The sequence below is a fragment of the Mus musculus genome, chromosome 3 (genome assembly GCF_000001635.26).
Source record: "Mus musculus strain C57BL/6J chromosome 3, GRCm38.p6 C57BL/6J".
NCBI classification, from domain to species: Eukaryota; Metazoa; Chordata; class Mammalia; order Rodentia; family Muridae; genus Mus; species Mus musculus.
In genome coordinates, this window is record NC_000069.6 from 94716998 (window position 1) to 94734035 (window position 17038).

Below are 17038 nucleotides of genomic sequence, written 5' to 3' on the forward strand. Positions count from 1 at the left end.
CACCAAGTTGTATGTGAACATTTTCCACATCTTTCTGCCATACTCTCCTCACCTTATGCACACATATGGCTTAAGAACACTACATAGTAGCCATGCTACAGAACGAATAGGATGCTGTTCTGAAATTTCCTTTATCAAGCATTTCAGTCCATTACTTTTGAATCCAGCCTCAGATTTTTGGGACATGGGCTGAACAGAGCCAGATCTTAGGCCAGAGAATAATATGAATGGCCTTCTAACCTACTTCCCACACTCTTTGTTCCCCTCCAAAATATCATGAGCACAGTCTTGACTGCCTGCATTTCTACTGGCATTCCAGCCTTCTGAACCGCCACTGCGTGCGCGCGTGCACACGAGTGCACACACACACACACACACACACACACACACACACACACACACACACACACGATTGATCCCTGCTTACAGCATTCCAGGGCTTCCCTAGCTCACAGCTCTAAATCCTTGTACATTCCACAAAACAGTTCTAAATACCCCATCCAGGCCTGCATAGCATGCGGTCAGGAAACACAGTAGAGACCCCACTCCCAGCACAGGTTTCTGTTAGTTACGTTTCCTGTTGCTATAGTGAAATAGCTGACAAGCAGCAGCTTGTTTTCCCCTGTGGATAAGTGCTCGCAGCCCTTACTGGTGGAGAAGGCTCAGGAGCAGGAGAGTGGCCGCTCCTATCTCAGCAGATTTGGAGACAGAAAGGGCAAAGGCATTGCTCAGATGGCTTCACTTGCCCTTTTATTCCGCCCACTAGATGAGACCATGCAGTAGACATCCCTCAGTTACTCTCTCTGGAAGCCCCTACACAGACACACCCAAAGTGGGCATAGCCGACGGGCCAGGGGCGGCTAATCCAGTTATGCCTAGGACAATCAAAGCAACTCATCAGACTGCGTGTGTCCCAGTCAACAGGACAAACCTTGGAGCACCTGTCATGGCAGAAAGGAAGGAAACTGCTTAAGACATCTGGGGTTATATTTCAAGTATTTATGAAATATGTGAGAAAAGACATGCATCTAAATAAAATGCACAGAAAATTGAAAATTTACAACTCGGCCATAGAAAATCAAGCCAGGGTTCATAGCACACACCTGCTATTCCCAGCACTTGGGAAGCTGATGCAGGAGGACTGTGAGCTGCAGGTGGCCTGGGCTGCACACTGCTGCGGCATAATAATAATAATAAAAATAATAATACACACACCTCAAAATGTGCTATCACTACACTCTTATTAGGATGGCTTAACTAAAAAATATAAAAATAAAACTAGAGGTATAGGTAATGGCTAAGGAAAACTCCATTTTGTGCTAGGCACACATTCTAAATTCCTAACAGATAAATTCCCTGACTCCCTGCCCCTTCTCAGAATTGTGTGTCTGTTGTAAAATGATTAACTGTTTGCTCTGGCTTCTGTAAACTCACTTATCTCTGTGCAGGGGACAGAGAGTAAGGCAGTTCCTCACATAGCTGGAATTCTTCAGAAATGAAGTAATTGTGATTTTCTCCTTACCCTGCTCTGGGCAGCACAACTCTGAATTGGATTAGAGACTGCAACCTGCTGGCAGCTTTAATAAATCTGGCAAATTATAATCTGAATTGAGTCTGGTGTGATTGTTTCCCGGTGATCTCAAACTCCATGACAATCTCTCAGTGATGGAGTGCATTTACAACCATAGGACAGCTTCAATTTTCAGCACCAAAGTGAGGATGGTGAGAAGGAGGGGGGAGGAGGAGAAGAGGAGGAAATAAACTGGTAAGATACAGAGAAACCAGATCATTTGTGGCTGGTTAGGATGTAGAAGGGAACTTTTCTCCCAGCTTTTTTCGTTTGTTTCCTTGTTTTGTTTTGTTTTGTTTTGTTTCGAGACAGGGTTTCTCTGTGTAGCCCTGGCTGTCCTGGAACTCACTTTGTAGACCAGGCTGGCCTCGAACTCAGAAATCCGCCTGCCTCTGCCCACTCACGGCTGGGATTAAAGGCATGCACCACCATGCCCGGCTTTCTCCCCACTTTTTGAGCTGTTCATGCAGCTCTGTGGTGAAGTGTCTGCTCCAAGTACACAAAGGCCCGAGATTCAAAACCCCAACCAGGTGCAGCGGCACAGGCTTCACGCCTTTAATCCCAGCCCTTGGAAGGTAGAGACAGGCAGAGCTCAGTGAGTTTGACAACAGCCTCGTCTACAATCTAGTTTCAGGATAGCCGGGGCTTCATAGACTTTATCTCAAAAAACCAAAAACAGCAGGTTGTCCCCCCACCCAACTTAGGCAAGTGTGAGTGTGTGTGTGTATGTGTGTGTGTGTGTATGTCAGCGAGGGGGTAGGGAGGAGGGAGAGGGAAAGAGAGAGGAGATGTGTGTTCGCATATATGAGGGTGTGTTTGTGCACCTGTGTGCACATGCATGGAGGTCTGAGGCTGATGTCACAAATCCTTCACCAACTCTTCCACTTTCTGAGACAGGATCTCCCAATCCAACACAGAGCTTACCTTACCAATACCACTATCCTTGCTAGCGAGTTTACTCCAGGAATCCCACCTCTGCTTTCCACCTGATGCTAGGCTGGAGAGATGGCTTAGCAGTTAAGAGTTATTCCTGCCACACCTCCTGTCCCCACCAAGGAGGATCCAAGTTCAGCTCCCAGCATTTACATAATGGTTCACATCTGTCTGAGACACTAGTTCCAGGAGATCAAACAACCTCTTCGACCCTCTGTGGGACATAAATGTGGCACACTCGAAAAATACTCATGAACATTAAAATAAAGTCCTCCTGCTCAGACCACACCTCAGAACAGTTGTCCTCATCTCCTGGGAGAGGACCAAGGCATCAACTCCTTTAAAGCTTTCATTGTTCATCCAAGGAGCAGCCAATCAGAGATGATGCTGTAGGAGGACCCCCCCTACCAACAGTCGTTGCTTCTAAGCAGTTAGCTTAGGGTATTTTTGCCTTTTTTGTCTTTGTTGTTTACTTTTTATACCAAATAAGTATGAGGTGGGATGGCCAGCCCTGTTACCTACCTCAGGTGGGCTACTGTAGAGAGTCATGGGACTCTGACTAAAGCCATTTGGCTTTTCTAGTACCACCTGTTAAAAGAAAATAAAATCAGGAGTTAAAAACAATTTAACCAAGCAAAGAATTTTGAAGCATTATATTTCTAAGACGTCAAATGGTACAAACCAGCGAGATGGCCCAGAGGCACTTGCCACCAAATCTGACAATCTGAGTTCAATCCCCAGAACTCCCACAAGTTGTCCCTTGACATCCACATGTGTGTTGTGGCATAAGTGCATGCACATACACATTTACATGTGTGCTGGCTCACATGCAAAATAAAGGTGAAAACATTTTTTAATCTTATAGGGAAAGAGAGAGGGGGGGAAAAGGAGGGAAGAAGTGGGAAGCAGGAAAAGGGTGGAATGGAGACAAACAGAAGAGAGGAGAGGAGCAAGGGAGGGAGACAGATTTCCACTGCTCCACGAGAAAACAGAAAGTAGAGGGTCGGAAAATGGCCTTGAGGGAACTATAACCTGTGGGGTGGACGAAACAGACCTCAGGCTAATGCCTGCAGTGGACTGGAAACCGTGTGAGACTCGTCCCTCCCAGGAGTACAAGCTGCTGCCTGCCATAAACACTGCGCTCTCTGTGGTGGGGATCCTGACAGGTTTTGACCAAGCATCCATCAAAAAGAAAGCTTTTGCTATGATCCTATCTAACCCAAAGCCAGACTGCTCACCACACGACGACTGCTATCTGTGCCAACAAGAGGCCTGGGCTTTGTGGCCTGACTCTGCACACAATACTCTGGTGCCTCTCACCAGACAGGTGTGACAACTGCCTCTGCAGTGCTGCTTCAGCTAAGGCAAAGTAAAGGTGGAAACAGTCACAACAGGAAACCCAGTCAAGACAACAAGGAACCCACCCTGCACCAGCTACTAGGCCACTGTTCCCTTCCCGACAGGGAGGAGGCTTCTGGAGAAAGGCCATCTGACTCAAACCAAAAGGCAAACAAAGGAGACAGAAGTCTGATCTCAGGAGCCCAAGTGAGAGGTCGACAAGGCATTCCCTACTTCTGAGAACACTCCTTTCCTGGAACTTTGAAACAGCTAGAATCCCACACTAGCCTCTCAGATTAGATTTATACACTGTTTGTCCCTCCACTGTTGATGCTTCCACATCCTACATCCTAGGCCAGGCTAGGGACACAGGGGAAGAATGGTGAACCCCTAAGGAGTCCAGGGCTGAGGCAGGACTGGATCAAGATTTCCACTTTTGGACTGAGGAGGTGGCCACACTTGCAGAGGACCTGACTTTGGTTCCCAGCACCCATATGCAGCACATAACCATCTCTAATGTCAGTTCCAGGAACCTAACACTCTTTTGGCCTCCTGGGACACTAGGCACATGCATGGTATGCAAACAAGGGCAAGGAAACGTTCATACATATAAAATGAAAATAATAAATCTTAGCTGGGTATGGTGGTGTCCATCTCTAATCCCAGCATTTGAAAGGCAGAGGCTAGTGGATCGCTTTGTGTTAGAAGCCATCATGGTTTACATAGTAAGTTCTAGGATAGCTAGGGCTACACAGAAAGACCTTATCTCAATGGAGAGAGAGATGGGGAAAGAGAGAGAGAGAGGGAGAGATTGATTGAGAGATGAAATTAACACAGACAAAAATCTTTATTAAAAAAAAAGACTTCCATTTTACTTAGGTTCACCCAAGTTCAGCAAGATCAACTTATAAGAAGTTTGCATCCATAGTTGACTGTCTATGACTATGTACTGGGAACACAAACTCTGATAATTTTCAGGAAACCAGATCCCTGATACACTCTCCCTTCCTGACCATGTCTTGAGAGTCAGCGCCATTCCAACGTACCTGTATCTCCTGCTGACGCAGAGGGTCTCCTGGACTCCTGTCAAGCTTGCTACTGATATCCTCCCGGAGCTTCTGCAGGCAGTTCCTGGCCTGGGGAAGAAGGCCTGGCACTTGAGATTCAGGGTAGGGAAAGGAAACACCTTTGGGTCACTTCCCCAACCCATATTATTCTCAGTCTGGCATGGTTCTAACAGTGGCTGCAGACAGAGGAATTGTGTTCAATGGGGCTGACAACCCAACCTCTCTTGTACAAACCAGATATATTAATCGCCTCCTCTGGCAGTGCTGACATGCTAGTTGAGAAGACATGGGACACAAAAGACAAATAAGATGTGCACTACAGAATCCAGTAGTAAGTGCTAAGAAGCCAGGCAGGGGCAGGGAAAGACTGGGGAAGGTGAGATTACAACCAAACAGATGACAGAGTGGGTTGATTAATAGATGAGATTGAAAAGGTCAAAAATGTTTTGTGACAGCGTCTTTCAGATCTCTTTAAGTTCAAGGCCAACCCAGTCGGCATAGAGTTCCAGGACAGTCATGGCTTCACAGAGAGATCCAGTCTCAAAAAACCAAGTAACAAGTAAAAATGTATAAATAAATATAATTTGATGCACAGGAGAGCATAGGGGCCGGGGGGTGGTGGTGCACGGCTCTAATCCCAGCACTTGGGAGGCAGAGGCAGGCAGATCTCTGAGTTTGAGGCCTGCCTGGACTACAAAGTGAGTTCCAGGACAGCCAGGGCTACACAGAGAAACCCTGTCTCCAAAAAAAAAAAAAAAAAAAAAAAAAAAAAAAAAAAAGCATAGCATGGGGGAACTTAAGTGACATAAAAGGAACAGAAGGGAAAACCATCAGAACCCATAAAAAAAGGTAGCTCTGAAAATCTAAGGTTCAGGACATGTAGGTATTCCGTCCAAGGAAAGGGGTCCGCACCTCCTGGATGTACTGGACCTCACTCTTCAGCTGGTCGATGTTCTTCTCATGGGTCATCTTGTCCCCAGACCTCCCTTTCAAGTACACCTGCACTGTTTAGTTAAGAAACACATAGCCCCATACTCAGGAGGAAGGAACACACCAGGTGACTATCTGGTGATTCAGCTTAGCAGAGTTAAAAATGGGTCCCCATTACTCTGGGTAGCAGTACTGGGGACCAAATGCAGGCACCACTCATGCAAGACAAGCACTACCAACCGAGGGAGGGATTTAATGCTCTGCTCAGCATAGGTCAGCATTTTCCAGCTGAGGAGACGTCTCTGACTGTTAGTAAGTCTTTAGTGGAATATTATGCAGCCAGTAAAACAAGAGATACAGACACAGAAGATGGTACAATGTGTTATAAGTGTGGGAGGGGTTGAGAGAACAGAGTATACCATCACAATTTGATTTTCTCTTTTTAAAAAGTGCACATGTATTTCTAGGAGGGTATACAGCACAATGTTTACAATGGTTACCCTGCTAGATTATGGGACAGCACTGTCCTCTTCAAGAAGCATGCAATTCTTTTGAGTAAGGAAAGAAAATAAAGTAATGAACAGCATTCCATTTGAGAAGGAATAAGTAAACAATTCTGATTTGTAGATGTTGTAACCTTGCAGAGAGAACAGCCTAAGAAACCCCACAGATGACAATTCTAGAGCAGCAAGGCTAAAAGACACTACCTCAGTGTAAAACTGGCTCTCTCCCGATATTCTAGCAATTAGCAATCCAAAGATGGCATCTCATTTACAGGAGCTGGAGAGATGGTGACTCAATGGTTAAGAGCACTTCTCTGAAACCATGAGGACTGGAGTTGAGATTCTAGCACCAAGGTGACAAGCTGGCTTCCCCACAAGTACCTGTGACCCCAGCTCCAAGCTGGGCACAGACAGGAAGATCACCAGGGCTTGCTGGCTTCCTCCAGTTTAGCTGAGAACGCACAGGCCTCAGGTTTAGGGAAGAGTCACTGTCTGCCTCAAAAGAAAAGGCAGACAGTGACACCCAATGGCTTCTTCTGGCGTTTGCATATGTGCACAGGCACAAAAGTACATGCATCCATATACACCCACACTGACAAATGCTCACACAAATACCTACATAAAATAATAAAATTCCATTTACAATTGGATGTGGGAGCTCACACTTGTAATCCCATCATTTGGGAAGTTAAGGCAAGAGTTCTAGGTCAGTATGAACTAAGAGTGAAATCCTATCTGAAAAATAATAATAGATTCCAAAGCCCAGTATGGTGGAACATGTATTTTAACCCAGCACTTGGAATGCAGAGGCTGGAGAATCAAGAGTTGAGGCCAACCTTACAGAGCAAGCTCCAATCTAGCCTAGCCTCTAATGTCAGACCTTACTTATATCAAGAATATAGCAAAATGGGGGAGAGGCTAGAAAGACGGATCAACAGTTATAACACTTGTTCTTGCAGAGGACCGAGGTTTGGTCCCCAGCACCCACATGGCAACTCACAGCCATCTGCAGCTCCAGTTCCACGGGATGCTGATGCCCCCATCTGAGATATGTGGGCACCAGGCCAGGTACACACACGGTACACAGACATGGAGCAAAATGCTTGTGCACACAGAATCAAATGAATAAAATCTAAAATAAATATTTTAAATAGCAAAATAAATTAGGTTTTCTATTTTGAAATTTACAAACTAGTTATTGTAAAAAAAATAAAGAAAACCTTAAAAAATTAATTTCTGGCGCACGCCTTTAGTCCCAGCACTTGGGAGGCAGAGGCAGGCAAATCTCGGGGTCGAGGCCAGCCTGATCTACAGAGTGAGTTCCAGGACAGCCAGGGCTACACAGAGAAACCCTGTCTCGAAAAACCAAAAAAAAAAAAAATTCAGATTCAACACATTCCTATTAAAACTCTAGCCAGCTCCCTTTTAAAAGAGATTTACTTATATTATGTGTATAAATGTTCTGTCTGCATGTATGCATGTACACCACGTGCCTATGAAGTCAGAAAAAGGTGCTGGCTCTCCTGCACTTGGAGTTTCAGACAGTTGTGAACCACCATGGTTACGAGGAACTGAACCCTAGTCCTCTGCAAGAACAAGCAGTTCTCTTAGCCACTGAGCCATCTCTCCATCCCTTTGAGCTGGCTTCTTTGCAAAAACTGGTAAACTGGGATTAAAGCCCACAGAGGAGTGTTAGGAACCCTGAGCACCAACCAAAAAACCTTAAAGGACATTTTCAAAATTAGCTACAAAATTACAGTAATCGATAATCAGGATGGCACTGACATAGGGACTAATGGGCAAATTAGAAGGTTACTGATACAAGCATGAAATATGCTAAGTGCAGGCATGCATGGAAAGGTCACACTGAGTCCCATTAATACATACAATTAACATATTAATTAAAAATAGACATATTAAAGAAGGAAACAAACTGAAAAATAGGTCACGTGTTATCGACTCTGTATATAGAAGAATCCAAAATAGGCAAGTCCAGAAATATATTAAGTTGTAGCCAGAGCTGGAGAAATGTTTCTGAACTGAAGCCAGGCCTAATGCTATACATCTGAAGTTCCAGGACTCAGGAGACTAAGGCAGAATAAATACTGAGAATTTAAGGTTAAAACAGGATTACACAGATCTGGTCTTTAATTAAAAACAAAGCAAAAAAACAAAACGAGAAAAAAAAAACCTGGAATTTAAAGTGATGATGTTTGAACAACTCAATGATTACACTAGAAACCACTGACTGTGTCACATGTAAATTGTCTAACTATATATTATTATATTATAAAGTTGTTTTAGTTAAAAAATAACTTTTTTTTTCCATTTTTATTAGGTATTTAGCTCATTTACATTTCCAATGCTATACCAAAAGTCCCCCATACCCACCCACCCCCACTCCCCTACCCACCCACTCCCCCTTTTTGGCCCTGGCGTTCCCCTGTACTGGGGCATATAAAGTTTGCGTGTCCAATGGGCCTCTCTTTCCAGTGATGGCCGACTAGGCCATCTTTTGATACATATGCAGCTAGAGTCAAAAGCTCCGGGGTACTGGTTAGTTCATAATGTTGTTCCACCTATAGGGTTGCAGATCCCTTTAGCTCCTTAGGTACTTTCTCCTCCATTGGGAGCCCTGTGATCCATCCATTAGCTGACTGTGAGCATCCACTTCTGTGTTTGCTAGGCCCTGGCATAGTCTCACAAGAGACAGCTACATCTGGGTCCTTTCGATAAAATCTTGCTAGTGTATGCGATGGTGTCAGTGTTTGGATGCTGATTATGGGGTGGATCCCTGGATATGGCAGTCTCTACATGGTCCATCCTTTCGTCTCAGCTCCAAATTTTGTCTCTGTAACTCCTTCCATGGGTGTTTTGTTCCCACTTTTAAGGAGGGGCATGGTGTCCACACTTCAGTCTTCATTTTTCTTGAGTTTCATGTGTTTAGCAAATTGTATCTTGTATCTTGGGTATCCTAGGTTTTGGGCTAATATCCACTTATCAGTGAGTACATATTGTGTGAGTTCCTTTGTGAATGTGTTACCTCACTCAGGATGATGCCCTCCAGGTCCATCCATTTGGCTAGGAATTTCATAAATTCATTCTTTTTAATAGCTGAGTAGTACTCCATTGTGTAGATGTACCACATTTTCTGTATCCATTCCTCTGTTGAGGGGCATCTGGGTTCTTTCCAGCTTCTGGCTATTATAAATAAGGCTGCTATGAACATAGTGGAGCATGTGTCCTTCTTACCGGTTGGGACATCTTCTGGATATATGCCCAGGAGAGGTATTGCTGGATCCTCCGGTAGTACTATGTCCAATTTTCTGAGGAACCGCCAGACTGATTTCCAGAGTGGTTGTACAAGCCTGGAATCCCACCAACAATGGAGGAGTGTTCCTCTTTGTCCACATCCACACCAGCATCTGCTGTCACCTGAATTTTTGATCTTAGCCATTCTAACTGGTGTGAGGTGGAATCTCAGGGTTGTTTTGATTTGCATTTCCCTGATGATTAAGGATGTTGAACATTTTTTCAGGTGCTTCTCTGCCATTCGGTATTCCTCAGGTGAGAATTCTTTGTTCAGTTCTGAGCCCCATTTTTTAATGGGGTTATTTGATTTTCTGAAGTCCACCTTCTTGAGTTCTTTATATATGTTGGATATTAGTCCCCTATCTGATTTAGGATAGGTAAAGATCCTTTCCCAATCTGTTGGTGGTCTTTTTGTCTTATTGACGGTGTCTTTTGCCTTACAGAAACTTTGGAGTTTCATTAGGTCCCATTTGTCAATTCTCGATCTTACAGCACAAGTCATTGCTGTTCTGTTCAGGAGTTTTTCCCCTGTGCCCATATCTTCAAGGCTTTTCCCCACTTTCTCCTCTATAAGTTTCAGTGCCTCTGGTTTTATGTGAAGTTCCTTGATCCACTTAGATTTGACCTTAGTACAAGGAGATAGGTATGGATCGATTCGCATTCTTCTACATGGTAACAACCAGTTGTGCCAGCACCAATTGTTGAAAATGCTGTCTTTTGGTTTTAGCTCCCTTGTCGAAGATCAAGTGACCATAGGTGTGTGGGTTCATTTCTGGGTCTTCAATTCTATTCCATTGGTCTACTTGTCTGTCTCTATACCAGTACCATGCAGTTTTTATCACAATTGTTCTGTAGTAAAGCTTTAGGTCAGGCATGGTGATTCCACCAGAGGTTCTTTTATCCTTGAGAAGAGTTTTTGCTATCCTAGGTTTTTTGTTATTCCAGATGAATTTGCAAATTGCTCCTTCTAATTCGTTGAAGAATTGAGTTGGAATTTTGATAGGGATTGCATTGAATCTGTAGATTGCTTTTGGCAAGATAGCCATTTTTACAATGTTGATCCTGCCAATCCATGAGCATGGGAGATCTTTCCATCTTCTGAGATCTTTAATTTCTTTCTTCAGAGACTTGAAGTTTTTATCAAACAGATCTTTCACTTCCTTAGTTAGAGTCACTCCGAGATATTTTATATTATTTGTGACTATTGAGAAGGGTGTTGTTTCCCTAATTTCTTTCTCAGCCTGTTTATTCTTTGTGTAGAGAAAGGCCATTGACTTGTTTGAGTTTATTTTATATCCAGCTACTTCACCGAAGCTGTTTATCAGGTTTAGGAGTTCTCTGGTGGAATTTTTAGGGTCACTTATATATACTATCATATCATCTGCAAAAAGTGATATTTTGACTTCCTCTTTTCCAATTTGTATCCTCTTGATCACCTTTTGTTGTCAAATTGCTCTGGCTAATTCTTCAAGTACTATGTTGAAAAGGTAGGGAGAAAGTGGGCAGCCTTGTCTAGTCCCTGATTTTAGTGGGATTGCTTCTATCTTCTCTCCATTTACTTTGATGTTGGCTACTGGTTTGCTGTAGATTGCTTTTATCATGTTTAGGTATGGGCCTTGAATTCCTGATCTTTCCAAGACTTTTATCATGAATGGGTGTTGGATCTTGTGAAATGCTTTTTCTGCATCTAACGAGATGATCTTGTGGTTTTTCTCTTTGAGTTTGTTTATATAATGGATTACATTGATGGATTTTCGTATATTAAACCATCCCTGCATCCCTGGAATAAAACCTACTTGGTCAGGATGGATGATTGCTTTAATGTGTTCTTGGATTCGGTTAGTGAGAATTTTATTGAGGATTTTTGCATCGATATTCATAATAGAAATTGGTCTGAAGTTCTCTATCTTTGTTGGATCTTTCTGTGGTTTAGGTATCAGAGTAATAGTGGCTTCATAAAATGAGTTGGGTAGAGTACCTTCTACTTCTATTTTGTGAAATAGTTTGTGCAGAACTGGAATTAGATCTTCTTTGAAGGTCTGATAGAACTCTGCACTAAACCCGTCTGGTCCTGGGCTTTTGTTGGCTGGGAGACTATTAATAACTGCTTCTATTTCTTTAGGGGATATGGGACTGTTTAGATGGTCAACTTGATCCTGATTCAACTTTGGTACCTGGTATCTGTCCAGAAATTTGTCCATTTCGTCCAGGTTTTCCAGTTTTGTTGAGTATAGCTTTTTGTAGAAGGATCTGATTGTGTTTTGGATTTCTTCAGGATCTGTTGTTATGTCTCCCTTTTCATTTCTGATTTTGTTAATTAGGATTTTGTCCCTGTGCCCTCTAGTGAGTCTAGCTAAGGGTTTATCTATCTTGTTGATTTTCTCAAAGAACCAACTCCTCGTTTGGTTAATTCTTTGAATAGTTCTTCTTGTTTCCACTTGGTTGATTTCACCCCTGAGTTTGATTATTTCCTGCCATCTACTCCTCTTGGGTGAATTTGCTTCCTTTTTTTCTAGAGCTTTTAGATGTGTTGTCAAGCTACTAGTATGTGCTCTCTCCCGTTTCTTCTTGGAGGCACTCAGAGCTATGAGTTTCCCTCTTAGAAATGCTTTCATTGTGTCCCATAGGTTTGGGTACGTTATGGCTTCATTTTCATTAAACTCTAAAAAGTCTTTAATTTCTTTCTTTATTCCTTCCTTGACCAAGGTATCATTGAGAAGAGTGTTGTTCAGTTTCCATGTGAATGTTGGCTTTCCATTATTTATGTTGTTATTGAAGATCAGTCTTAGGCCATGGTGGTCTGATAGGATACATGGGACAATTTCAATATTTTTGTATCTGTTGAGGCCTGTTTTGTGACCAATTATATGGTCAATTTTGGAGAAGGTCCCGTGAGGTGCTGAGAAGAAGGTATATCCTTTTGTTTTAGGATAAAATGTTCTGTAGATATCTGTCAGGTCCATTTGTTTCATAACTTCTGTTGGTTTCACTGTGTCCCTGTTTAGTTTCTGTTTCCACGATCTGTCCATTGATGAAAGTGGTGTGTTGAAGTCTCCCACTATTATTGTGTGAGGTGCAATGTGTGCTTTGAGCTTTACTAAAGTGTCTTTAATGAATGTGGCTGCCCTGGCATTTGGAGCGTAGATATTCAGAATTGAGAGTTCCTCTTGGAGGATTTTACCTTTGATGCGTATGAAGTGCCCCTCCTTGTCTTTTTTGATGACTTTGGGTTGGAAGTCAATTTTATCAGATATTAGGATGGCTACTCCAGCTTGTTTCTTCATACCATTTGCTTGGAAAATTGTTTTCCAGCCTTTCACTCTGAGGTAGTGTCTGTCTTTTTCCCTGAGATGGGTTTCCTGTAAGCAGCAGAATGTTGGGTCCTGTTTGTGTAGCCAGTCTGTTAGTCTATGTCTTTTTATTGGGGAATTGAGTCCATTGATATTAAGAGATATTAAGGAAAAGTAATTGTTGCTTCCTTTTATTTTTGTTGTTAGAGTTGGCATTCTGTTCTTGTGGCTGTCTTCTTTTTGGTTTGTTGAGGGATTACTTTCTTGCTTGTTCTAGGACGTGATTTCCGTCCTTGTATTGCTTCTTTTCTGTTATTATCCTTTGAAGGGCTGGATTCGTGGAAAGATAATGTGTGAATTTGGTTTTGTCGTGGAATACTTTGGTTTCTCCATCTATGGTAATTGAGAGTTTGGCCGGGTATAGTAGCCTGGGCTGGCATTTGTGTTCTCTTAGTGTCTGTATAACATCTGTCCAGGCTCTTCTGGCTTTCATAGTCTCTGTTGAAAAGTCTGGTGTAATTCTGATAGGCCTTCCTTTATATGTTACTTGACCTTTCTCCCTTACTGCTTTTAATATTCTATCTTTATTTAGTGCATTTGTTGTTCTGATTATTATGTGTCGGGAGGAATTTCTTTTCTGGTCCAGTCTATTTGGAGTTCTGTAGGCTTCTTGTATGGGCATCTCTTTCTTTATGTTTGGGAAGTTTTCTTCTATTATTTTGTTGAAGATATTAGCTGGTCCTTTAACTTGAAAATCTTCATTCTCATCAACTCCTATTATCCGTAGGTTTGGTCTTCTCATTGTGTCCTGGATTTCCTGGATGTTTTGAGTTAGGATCCTTTTGCATTTTGTATTTTCTTTGACTGTTGTGTTGATGTTCTCTATGGAATCTTCTGCACCTGAGAGTCTCTCTTCCATTTCTTGTATTCTGTTGCTGATGCTCGCATCTATGGTTCCAGATCTCTTTCCTAGGGTTTCTATCTCCAGCGTTGCCTCGCTTTGGGTTTTCTTTATTGTGTCTACTTCCCTTTTTAGTTCTAGTATGGTTTTGTTCATTTCCATCACCTGTTTGGATGTGTTTTCCTGTTTTTCTTTAAGGACTTCTACCTGTTCGGTTGTGTTTTCCTGCTTTTCTTTAAGGGCCTGTAACTCTTTAGCAGTGCTCTCCTGTAATTCTTTAAGTGACTTATGAAAGTCCTTCTTGATGTCCTCTATCATCATCATGAGAAATGTTTTTAAGTCTGGGTCTAGATTTTCGGTTGTGTTGGGGTGCCCAGGACTAGGTGGGGTGGGAGTGCTGCGTTCTGATGATGGTGAGTGGTGGTGAGTGGTCTTGATTTCTGTTAGTAGGATTCTTTTTTTTTTTTTAAAGATTTTATTTATTTATTTATTTATTTATTTATTTATTTATTTAATGTAAGCACACTGTAGCTGTCTTCAGACACTCCAGAAGAGGGCATCATCTTGTTACGGATGGTTGTGAGCCACCATGTGGTTGCTGGGATTTGAACTTTGGACCTTCAGAAGAGCAGTCGGTGCTCTTAACCACTGAGCCATCTCTCCAGCCCTGTTAGTAGGATTCTTACGTTTGCCTTTCGCCATCTGGTAATCTCTGAAGCTAGCTGTTATAGTTGTCTCTGGCAAGAGCTTGTTCTTCAGGTGACTCTGTTAGCCTCTATAAGCAGACCTGGGAGGCTAGCTCTCTCCTTAGTTTCAGTGGGCAGAGTATTCTCTGCAGGCAAGCTCTTTTCTTGCAGGGAAGGTACCCAGATATCTGGTGTTCGAACCTGCCTCCTGGCAGAAGTTGTGTTCCACTCACTAGAGGTCTTAGGATCCCGTGGGGAATCCTGTGTGGGCCCTTGCGGGTGTCAGGCGACTCTGCTGGCAAGGTACCCCAGTGCTCGAGTGGAGTGAAAGGGACTTGTGCCCCAGGTCAGGCTTGGGTAGTCTGCTTCCCTATTTACCGCAGTCTCAGGTTCCGAGAGATTGGATTGGGGCAGACGCTGTGTTCCACTCACCAGAGGTCTTAGGATCCCATGGGGAATCCTGTGTGGGCCCTTGCGGGTGTCAGGCGACTCCGCTGGCAAGGTACCCCGTTGCTCGAGTGGGGCGGAAGGGACTTGTGCCCCAGGTCAGGCCTGGGTAGTCTGCTTCCCTATTTACCGAGTCTCAGGTTCCGCGAGATTGGATTGGGGCAGACGCTGTGTTCCACTCACCAGAGGTCTTAGGATCCCGTGGGGATTCCTGTGTGGGTCCTTGCGGGTATCGGGTGACTCCGATGGCAAGGTACCCCGGTGCTCGAGTCTACTTTTTATTTATATGCACTATTTTGCCAACATGAATGTCTGTATACTACTAAATGTGTCAGGTGCCCTATGAGGCCAGAAGAGGGCATTAGATTCCCTGGAACTAGAGTTACATACAATTGGGAGCTGCCATGTAGGTTCTGGGACTTGAACCACATCCTTTGGAACAGCAGCCAATGCTCTTAAGCTCAAAGCGATTTCCCTATCCACATATTTTTAAGTTTTTAATTATGTGTATGTATTTATGTCTGCATAGGAGACTGTACACATGAGTCCAGTTGCCTATGGAGGCCTGAAGAGGATATCAGATTTCTTGATGCCGAATTTACAGGCAGTTTTGAGACACTTGACATGGGTGCTAGGAACCCATCTTAGGTCCTCTGCAAGAGCAGTAAGTGCTTAACCATTGAGCTATCTCTCCAGTTTACTCGAAAATTATTTTTCAAAAAGAAAGAAAACTGTTCATCCCAATGCCTGGGTCCAGGTTCAGCCAAAGCCATTCACTACAGGCTCTGGACTTTGGGTATTAAAATCCCTGAAGCTGAGTAGGAGCTAGTGCACGTGTGCGCGTGCGCGCACACACACACACACACACACACACACACACACACACACACACTTTTCTACCTACAAGCTCTCTGTCAATCAGCAGCCCCCTTTGTGTACCTGCAGTGGTAAAGTAGAAAGAAAAAGGAGGGTGGGCTGAGCTCATCTTAATGATCTCTTCATGGCCATCATGGGACTCCACCAGTTCTGAAGCCAGAGAATGACCTGAGGAGTGGCCAGACACCATGGCATAGGTCTTTCTGCCTGCCTGCCAAAGAGACAGAGAGAAGTCTCAGAAACCACACAGCAACGAGGATCTCCTGCCCTGACCCACACCTCGAAACCTACAAGAAGCTTCAGTTTGACTCCTTTCCCCTCCAAGAGCAGCCACACAGCAACAAGGACACAGGACAAGGAACGTTAGTAGAAAACTTGGGATATCTTTCATTTTAGTGGGAGGAGGGGGTGTCTCCCACTTCCCAAAGCAGGAGGCTGAGCTAGCTGGGTGTGTCTGAAAGGAGATGCTCTTGGGCTTGCAGCAACAGAGGTGGCTCCAGGCAACACTAAGGTGAGGTACCAGCAGCAAGAAAGAACTGGCTGAGAGGAGGCCTTGCCCCCAACAGACACCATGATACCTTCTGGGCTATGTGCTCAAGTTCATCTCCTGTCAGTTCACTCTGGAGAGTCAGCCTGAGAATGTCCACGCTGCCCTAGTAATGACAACAACAGCAACAGTGACCCCTTACCTTTCAAGCCCACAACAACGACCAGCCAGAGTGTCCTCTCCAGCAGGCCTGTCTCTCCCTATTCAAAGACAGCCCCAGAGAAGCATTCTCAGATCACCCAATGTCAGGTCACCCTGGATATTAGGTCTCTAGCAGGCCTCTGTCCACACACCTGAGAATGACTATACAAGCCTATGGCTCCATGTAGCTCCTGGGACATACCTTGATGCTCAGATCACAGGAACACAAGGCACAAATTACTCTTCCTCAGACATTGGAGAAATTATCCCTGGACTGCTAGCTCCAAGTCAGTAGTCTTTTTGTTTGGTGCCTGGCCTCATGTTGCCCAAGACAGCCCTGAACTGCTGATTTTCCTGTCCCGCTTGGCCAGTGCTGAGACTGCACGTGTACACTAACATACTTGGCTCCTAACACCAGAGTTTCTACTCCTGACAACAGCTAGCAAGTGTTTGAAACCTAGGATAACCCCTAGAACCAAACAATAATATACCTAAAT

General features: G+C 43.8%; 1 pseudogene; it reads right to left on the reverse strand.

The window, feature by feature from the left end:
* Gm15264 (predicted gene 15264) overlaps positions 3024-17038 on the reverse strand; it is a 38162-nt pseudogene continuing 24147 nt past the window's right edge.